Source organism: Rhinopithecus bieti, unplaced genomic scaffold (genome assembly GCF_001698545.2).
Source record: "Rhinopithecus bieti isolate Rb0 unplaced genomic scaffold, ASM169854v2 scaffold_25940, whole genome shotgun sequence".
Lineage (NCBI taxonomy): Eukaryota > Metazoa > Chordata > Mammalia > Primates > Cercopithecidae > Rhinopithecus > Rhinopithecus bieti.
In genome coordinates this window covers 1,844,934-1,852,865 of record NW_016811810.1, presented here as the reverse complement: position 1 = coordinate 1,852,865, position 7,932 = coordinate 1,844,934, and the positions used below count along the sequence as shown (strand labels likewise).

Below are 7,932 nucleotides of genomic sequence, written 5' to 3'. Positions count from 1 at the left end.
GGTCTCCCGCGCACCCAGAAACGGCAGCGGGTCACCCCTTCCAGCCAGGGGTGTCCTGTGGCTCGCCTGGGGAAACAGCAGCCTCCCGGGGCTCGGCCCCGGCACGTGGCAGCCTCCAGGCCCACGGCCGCCAGGCGAAGGGTCCCGGGACGCGCCGGCAGGGGAAGGCGGCGGCCCCTCCCGGCCTGCGCGGCCCCGAGCCGTGCCCGGAGCGGCCGGCGGGCTCGCGCGCGACGGCCCCCCGCGCCTGCACAAAGCGCCGCGCGGCCCGCCCCCGAGCGGGCGCGAGGGACTGACCCTGGCCCCGGTCCAGGCCGGCGCCGGCACGACGCGGCGAGGCGCTCGGACGCGCGCGCCCTCGTGCACAGCGCCTGGCCGCAGGCGCGGCCGCGGCGCCGCCAGTTTGGGGCGCGCGCCGGACCCACCGGGTCACGTGGGGGCACGGCCCAATGGGAGTGTTCCCCACCCCGCGGCCGCGCGCTCGCCTCCCCCGAGGCCGCCCCTGGGCTGGGAGGAGGTGACTGCGGCCGCGCGGGCGGCCTCGAGGGCTGACCTTGGCTCTTGTACCTTGGCTCCTGTACCTGGCGGGCGCCTAGGCCAGGTCGGCCTGGGGCGGACGGTCGTCGGAGGGGCAGTTTTGAAGCCCGAGTGAGGAGGCAGAGGGCGGGATGTGGACGAGGCCATGGAGTTCACGAAACTTGGGAGTTCTCAGTTTCCCCCTAAGTCGACTGGGGCTGGGTCCCCTGCCGCCAGGCGGGCTGACTGAGGGGATGGGCTGGGGCGACAAGACAGCAGCCACCCGGCCCGGGTACTTGCGGTAAGACCGGCTTCGAGGCCCCTGGACCCCCGTGTTATCAGGACGGGTAGGGCGCCCACGGGACACGTGGTGCTCAGAAGAGCGGGAAGGCTTGTGAACGGGGCCTGCCTGAGCTGCACCACCCCGTGCCTCCAGGCTTCGAGGCCAGCCCAGGTGAGGGCGGCATCTCAGCCTCTAGCCCTTGGGGACCTTGAGGACGTCCTCTTCTAGGTCAACCCTTCCTAGGGAGGCTTGTGGCTCCAGTTACTGGAAAAACCAGTGCTGGTTCACGCAGGAGGCCCCAGGACAGGGGGAAACAGAGGCAAGCTGGGGTCTCCCAGGGGGCCTTACCCACCCAGCCCTTTTCCATGCCAATCCCTGGACCCTTGGCCCAGTCAGATGTTCAACTGCTCCAGTCCTGCCTCCACTTCCCCGAAAGGTGCTCTTCCACCCATCCACCCTCAGCAGCCAGAGGGACCCTGGGAAGATGGGAGTGAGAGCTGCCTTCCTCTGCAAAAGCCTCCAGGCACCACCTCACTGGTGAAGGCCAGAGACCCTAAACTGTCCCAAGACCACCTGACTGGGCTGCCTCCCTGCCACCTAGCTGCCAGCCTCTCTCAGCGCCAAGCTATTCCTCCAACCGAAAGTTTCCTTCCCAGCTAAGGGCCTTTGCACCTGCTGCTCCTTTTGCCTGGAAGTTCACCCCAGACTATTCCAGGGCCTCTGTCCTTCCCATTGCGTGGTCCCCATCAGCTGCCGCCACCTCTGAGAGCTCAGCCTCCACTGGCCATCCTGTCCCTCAGCCCACTATACTCTCCACTCTGCCAGAAAGTCCCCCAATCAGTGACAACACAGGTCATGGTCCACACCTCATCTGGCTCGTCCCCAGTGCCCAGCATCTGGCACAGAGCTGGTGCGTGCAAATCCTGGACAGGTGGGCGAACTGATGGTGTCCAGAGGCCCCTGGTCCTTAAGGGTAGGGGTGGGGATGTCTCAGAGGACATAACCTTGCAGACCTGAGTTCAAATCTGGGCTCATCAGCTCATTTAGTCCTCACACAGCCCATATTGGGAGAGCTAGTATTCTCCCTGTTTTGCTGATGAGACACAGAGAACGTCAGCACCTCCCAAAGACTGCCCAGCAAGTTGGGAGTAAAGCTGGTACAGTTCCCACGTTTAGCTGCTAAATAGGGTGTCCTGTACCTGGTGTGTTCAAGCAGAGATCCACACACGGGAAGGTCGAGGCAACATCCCTGGTGCTCCAGCTTTGAGGTCCTAGGGAAAAGGGAACCTCCCATTAAATGCTTCTATTGCCGGGAAGTTCAGCACCTGTAAAAGCAGCCCCTTCCCATTTCATTGTGGCTGCATTTTAATTCTTATTTTTTAAATGTTTAGCTTCAGGCCAGGCACAGTGACTCACACTATAATCCCAGCACTTTGGGAGGCTGAGGCGGGAGGGCCACTTGAGCCCAGGAATTCAAGACCAGTCTAGGTAACATAGTGGGACCCTATCTCTACAAAAAATAAAAAATGAGCCAGGCATGGTGGCGTGCTCCTGTGGTCCCAGCTACTCGGGAGGCTAAGGTGGGAGGATCACCTGAGCCTAAGAGGTCAGGGCTAGAGTCAGCCCTGATTGCACCACCGCACCCCAGCCTAAGTGAAAGAGCAGGAGCGTGTCTCAGAAAAAAGCATTAATAAATAAATGTTTGGCTTCGTCTAGCCTGGGCAGCACCAGCACCCCTGCCTGTTTCATGCTGTTTTCCTCCTCTCCTGCCCAAAATCTCAGAGAGATTTCTATCCCAGCCACCCAAATTTGCTGGGGTGAGTGGGCTCCCAAGAGGCTGGAGTCGCCTTCCTCCCCACACTCTTGTCATCCTGCAGGGAGTTGGGAGCAAAGGAGGAGACTCCTCCTTGCTGGATTCTTTTCAGTTCTCAGACATTCACTGAGTGCTAACCACATGCCAGGGACTTACACCCACCCACCAAGTCCACACTGAGCCCTGCAGAGGAATCCCTGACACCCCCATTTTGCAGATCAGGAAGCCGAAGCTAAGTGAAAACAGAGTCAAGATTCAAACCCAGTCGTGGTGAAGCCAGAGCCGTCCAACTGCTGTGAGTGGAAGGGCCGGGCGTGAAGAGGCTTGGGGAGAATCCTGGGATTTCATAGCTGGAAGAGAGCTCAAAGTGACGGTGTTTGACAGAGGAGAAGATGGGGCCTCACAGGTGATGGCTGAGCCATGAAAAGGTGGGGTCAGAAGCCAGGCCCAGTCTCCTGAATTCCAGACTCCAGAATCTCCCCCAGGATTGAGGTATGTTCCACAGAAAGAATCCCAGCTCCACCTACCCCAGTCACTGGACCTGCCCCTGCCCTGGAGGCATGGCCAGGAGGAGGCCCCCAGCAGGCAGGGGATTGCTGGAGGGGCGCCGACCGTGCAGGACGGTCTAGACAGTGGTGAGGCCCTCTGGGCCTGGCAGGATTAGCAGATTAGCTCCAAGGAGGACAAAGACAAGGTCAGCGCTAAGTGGATTTCTGGAAAGCCTCCTCCAGCCCAGCAGGGCCCTACAGGAGGGGCCCAGGCTGGGGGACCTAGATCTAGCCACGGAGGGCATGGGTGGGCTAATGGCACCAGCAGCAGCTCTTGAGCCCCCATCACTGCGCTGCACACTTTCACCTCTCCTGGCCTCAGTTTCCCCATCTATAAATGTCATGGTAATAGCTCCAACCTCACAGGGCTCTGGGGAGGACCCCATAAGATGGTGCCTATCAAGTGCTGCGTTGCTTCTGCCTGCGCAGAGCAGGTGCTCAGTAGGTGTCTTTGTGACTGTCTTTTGAATCCTCCTCCAGCCCTGAGGCTCAAACAAAATTAAAAAGAGCTTGCTGTTTAGTGGTAAGTTAGGTAAACAGAAGCGGGGTGCAGGAGTATACATCTAGGAAGAGAGTAAGTGTGGGGAACAATGCTCTCTGGTCCATCTCACATCCCCCCTGTGCCCTGATTTCAGTGGCAGTGGCCCATTCTGAGCGAGCTTGGACCCTCCTCCTCAGTGCCTGCCTTCCTTGTGTACCGAGCCCCGAAGGGCAGAGGAGGGCCAGCCCTCCGCAGTGTGGCAGGGCTCTGGAGGACACACCTGCCTCCCATCTGCAGAAGGACCTTCCTCAGGTGTCCGGCACGCTTCCCAGGAGGTCCTGAAACCAGCTGAGACCTCGATAACACACCTGTGTTGGCTCCCTCACCTGGTCATCACAGGTAAACCACCTGCGCCCATGTCCCCATCTCAGGCTCTGCCATCGAGGGAACCAGTGTAAGCAGCCATGCCCCTGATGCGAAGAGGAAGTAGGGCTTGAGGGAGGCCAGGACCCGGGGGGTTGGCAGGCAGGAGCTGTGAAGGTCATTTTCATGTCCCTCCTTCCCCCAGTTTCATTAATGCAACCATGCTACTATGATGATGAAATTTTCATTTGTGTATTAGTGGTGCCTGTGAAACCTGCTCTCTCTGTGCATCTGTGGTCAGGAGTTCTGAGTGACTGGGCTGGGCGGTTCTGTCGGGGGTCTCAGGAGATGCAGTCAGGCGGCCAGGGTTCCAGACATGCAAGGTCCCGACTGCGGCTGGGGGATCCCCTTCGGAGCCCTCTAATGGGCCCAGCTGGCCAGGCCATGCAGGTTATTCGCTGCTGCTTCAGAGTCTTCCTCAAGACGCCCCTCTGTAGGGTTGCTTGGGTGTCCTCCCAGCGCTGGGGCTGGCCTCCCCCGTATGGAGTGTCCCAGGAGAGCAAGACACGTGTGATCTGGCCTCATAAGCCACCCAGCACCACCTCACTGTGTTCTGTGGGGCACCCAGGCCTGCCCTGACTTGGCATGGGCAGGGTGGGGCGACTTCCCGAGCCTGCAGCGGGTGCCGCCTGCAAGGATGAGGGAAGACCATTGCAGGCTGAACTCCGGCCCCTTGGGGGCTGGGGTGGGCGTAGGGCTGTGTCTGACCTGGACTTCTGAGACCACCAATGAGGTAGGGTATGGGAGCTTAGGGGGACACTGAGCTGGGACCCCTGCACTGGTGGGGCTCCCCTAAGCCTGTATGCTCTAGCTGTGTGGCCCATTGACAGCTGAAAGGGCTCCTGGCTCCCACGGCCCCTGCGTTTGTCAAACTTTCATTGAGGACCTGTGCCAGGCCGCGCTGGGACCTGCAGTGGGAGTCCCCTTAGACAGTGCCCCAGCTACCATACTGGGGGCACCCAGGAGGCACGATCCAGGCACTGCATCTGAGCAGGGAGCTGCCGGCCAAGCGTTCTTCCTGGAGGAAAGGGGCTGGCGCTCAGCAGGCAGGAGGGGCGCCTTGGTGGAGGGAGGATGGGGGAGTCAGCAGGGACCCTGTGGCCTGGTGCTAGGGTCCCAGGCAAGAGCTGGGGTGTCTCCTGGGGATGACGGGGCCTCCCTGGGGGTGACCATGGCCAGGTGTCCCACCATACACGGCCCTGCTGGCCTCAGCGCCATCTGGCACCTGCCGTTGCATTTGTGACCCCCAGCTCCCGGAGGACCACCGTCCATAGATGCTCCCTCCAGTGAGGAGGCCGGGACACCCACGCTGCAGCATTGAGGATGCCCGGGAGGGTCGGGGCAGGCGGGCCTGTGGGGAGTGGGCCTCAGGCACGCCACACGGGCGCCCCCTCGTGGGGCCTGTGGGCAGGGCTACTGCACTGAGTGCGAGCTGGGCGCAGATCATGGGCGCTGCCCTCAGCCAGGTCAAATGCTCTGCTGTTGCTGTAGGGCAATGTTGAACATTTGTGAATGAGAGGCCTGCATTTCCATTTGGCCCTGGGTCCCTAAAATTGCGTGTCAGGTCCTGTCTGCAGCCCCACCTGGCCTCCTCATCTGCTGGGATTCAAGGGAGACGCCAGCAAAAAGCGTCCACATGCCAGCCCTGCAGCACCCCATTCAGGGTGAGAGACAGAGCCACAGCCGGGGTCTGCTCCTCACCCCACAGTCCCAGTGAAGGAGGATGTGATCTGCAAGCGCAGAGCCCCCCGCTCAGTCCTTTGAGGCTGAGCATGTTCACAGTCTGACTGATGCTCCCGCACACGTGGCACGGCCGAAAGGAGACCTCTCTTGTGTCTGATATGCCCCCATCCTGTGGCCCATCAAGGTGGGGTCCAGCTCCGTCCTCTCTGCCCTGCAGGGTCCAGCAGAGCCAGCCTGGAGCAGCTGGTGGGGAGAGTAGCAGGGCTTTGGGATACCATAGCTGGGTGGGCCCCAAGGGTGGTGGAGGGCTCGGGGACTCTCGGAGCAGGCCTGGCAGCTGGTGGGTGTCAGGGGGCTGGCCCAGCCACCACCCCCTACTTCCATCCATGGAGACTATGGCCCTGGGAGAGGCCTCCTAGGCACCCAGGACTCCTGGGGGTCAGGACCCTCCCCCAGAGATCAGCCTGGGAGGGCCTGTCTTTTCACCCCCACCAATGTAGGGAGAGCCCGCTCCATGAGTTGCCCTCACCAGGCCCTGAGGCCCAGAGCAGAAGCCGCCCTCCCCAGGTATAGCCCAGACCACTGGCAAGTAGGGAGGGACAGGCTGGTCTGCAGGAATACCCCCAGCTGGGCCTGAGCAAGCCCACCCCTCAGTGTGACTTAGGAAAATCTGTATCTTCAGAGGGGCAGACCTCACGGGAGGTCTCCAGGGAGAGTGGGGAGTGAACTTCCACCGGGGTCTGCCCAACTTACCCACCCGCCCAGGTTCAGAACGCCCCTCTCCCCTGCACCCCTGGCCCACCAGGGGCCCCAGGAGTGGGGTTCCTGCCTCCTGTCCTAAAGCCCTCTCGTGTACCTCTGGGCAAGGGTATTGACAGAGGGCTTTCATCCCACCTCATTTTCTGGGAACCTCTTAGACCCTGGAGGGGCCCGCAGGGCTCAGAGACCACTGTCACACCAGGAAAAAACACTGTTTCTGGCACTGAAGTTCCCAACCGTCAATCCAAGAACAATTTGGAGAATTTGTGGTAAGGCTGTTTCTCCTGTTCTTTCCAGATTCAATGAAGGTCCCTGAGCTGAGGAGGAGAGAGGAGAGATGAGGAAGGCAGGGAGGGGACGGGGAGGAAAGCAAGGAACAGAAGGAAGAAGGAGAGGACGGGGAAGGGACAGAGAGGGAGGGAGGGAGAAAGGAGGGAGGCGGTGAAGGGGAACATGAGAAGGGGAGGAGGCAGAAGATGTTCGGGGAAGGGATGAGAGATGGGCCTGGTGCCTGGGCCCCGTGCCTCGCACTCCTCAGCAGATGAGGCCTGTTGGGGAAGCTGAGGAAGGGAGGTTGGTGTCCGCACGGGGAGCAGAGCAGGGCTGAATCTAGAGGTGCAACAATGCAGAGGGTCCAAATGTCCCCAGCAGGCCCAGAAGAGAGCAGGGGCAGCTGGCCCCACCCAGGGACCCAGGCTCCGGTGGGCTGTGCAGTGCCCAGCAGCAAGGAACGTGGGGCCAGGGCCTCCAGGCCTGCTATGTGCTGAAGCTGCATGCCAAGCCCCCATGGGGAGCCTGGTGGGATACAGGGGGCAGCCACAGAACAAGTGACCCTCCCTGGAGGTTGTGGGCCCCAAACACTGGATGCTGCCCAAGACACGGCAGATCCAGGCTGAGGAACCCTGAGGTCCTGACCCTCTCACCATGGGACAGGGCCTGCAGGAGGCAGCCTCCAGGCCCCCTGAACCTGACAACACCTCGTCCTCCTGGTGTGTGGGTCTGTCTTCTCCACTGGCCTGGGATCCATCCGTGGTTGCCATCTCCCTCGTCCCCACCAGTGGGCACTCAGGGACAGGAGTTGAGTGAGGTTGCATATGAGATGCGGGGAACACAGGCACTGGTGGGAGCAGCACGGCTTGCTGGAGTCCCAGCTTCTGGCCGCTCTGGAGTCAAGGAAGGCTGTGGGTCTCATACCATGTCCTCAGAGCTGCTGACCGCCCTCCATGAGGGCCTTTTTCCCAGGAAAAATCCCTCATTCCCAGGAAGCTACTGCTGCCAAAAATGTGGCCTGACAGGTACCCGTCTGACGGGTGCTCCTCAAGCACCCATCCGCGGACACATGCTGAACCTGTACGATGCTCTAAACGAGGGGTACACACTGCAGCCCTCTCAGCATGGGGGCCATGCACCACCAGTTACCAGGAGA

General features: G+C 61.2%; 1 long non-coding RNA gene across 2 annotated transcripts; it reads left to right on the top strand.

Moving 5' to 3' along the window:
* The first annotated feature begins 688 nt into the window (after positions 1-688).
* Positions 689-5,107, top strand: LOC108544168 (uncharacterized). 2 transcript variants are annotated; one of them, XR_001889758.1, is made up of 4 exons: positions 689-817; positions 2,830-2,907; positions 2,997-3,104; positions 3,796-5,107. It is a non-coding gene; the product is annotated as an uncharacterized LOC108544168 (long non-coding RNA). The 2 variants fall into 2 exon arrangements; XR_001889757.1 differs by having other exon boundaries at positions 2,830-3,104.
* Positions 5,108-7,932: the final 2,825 nt, after the last annotated feature.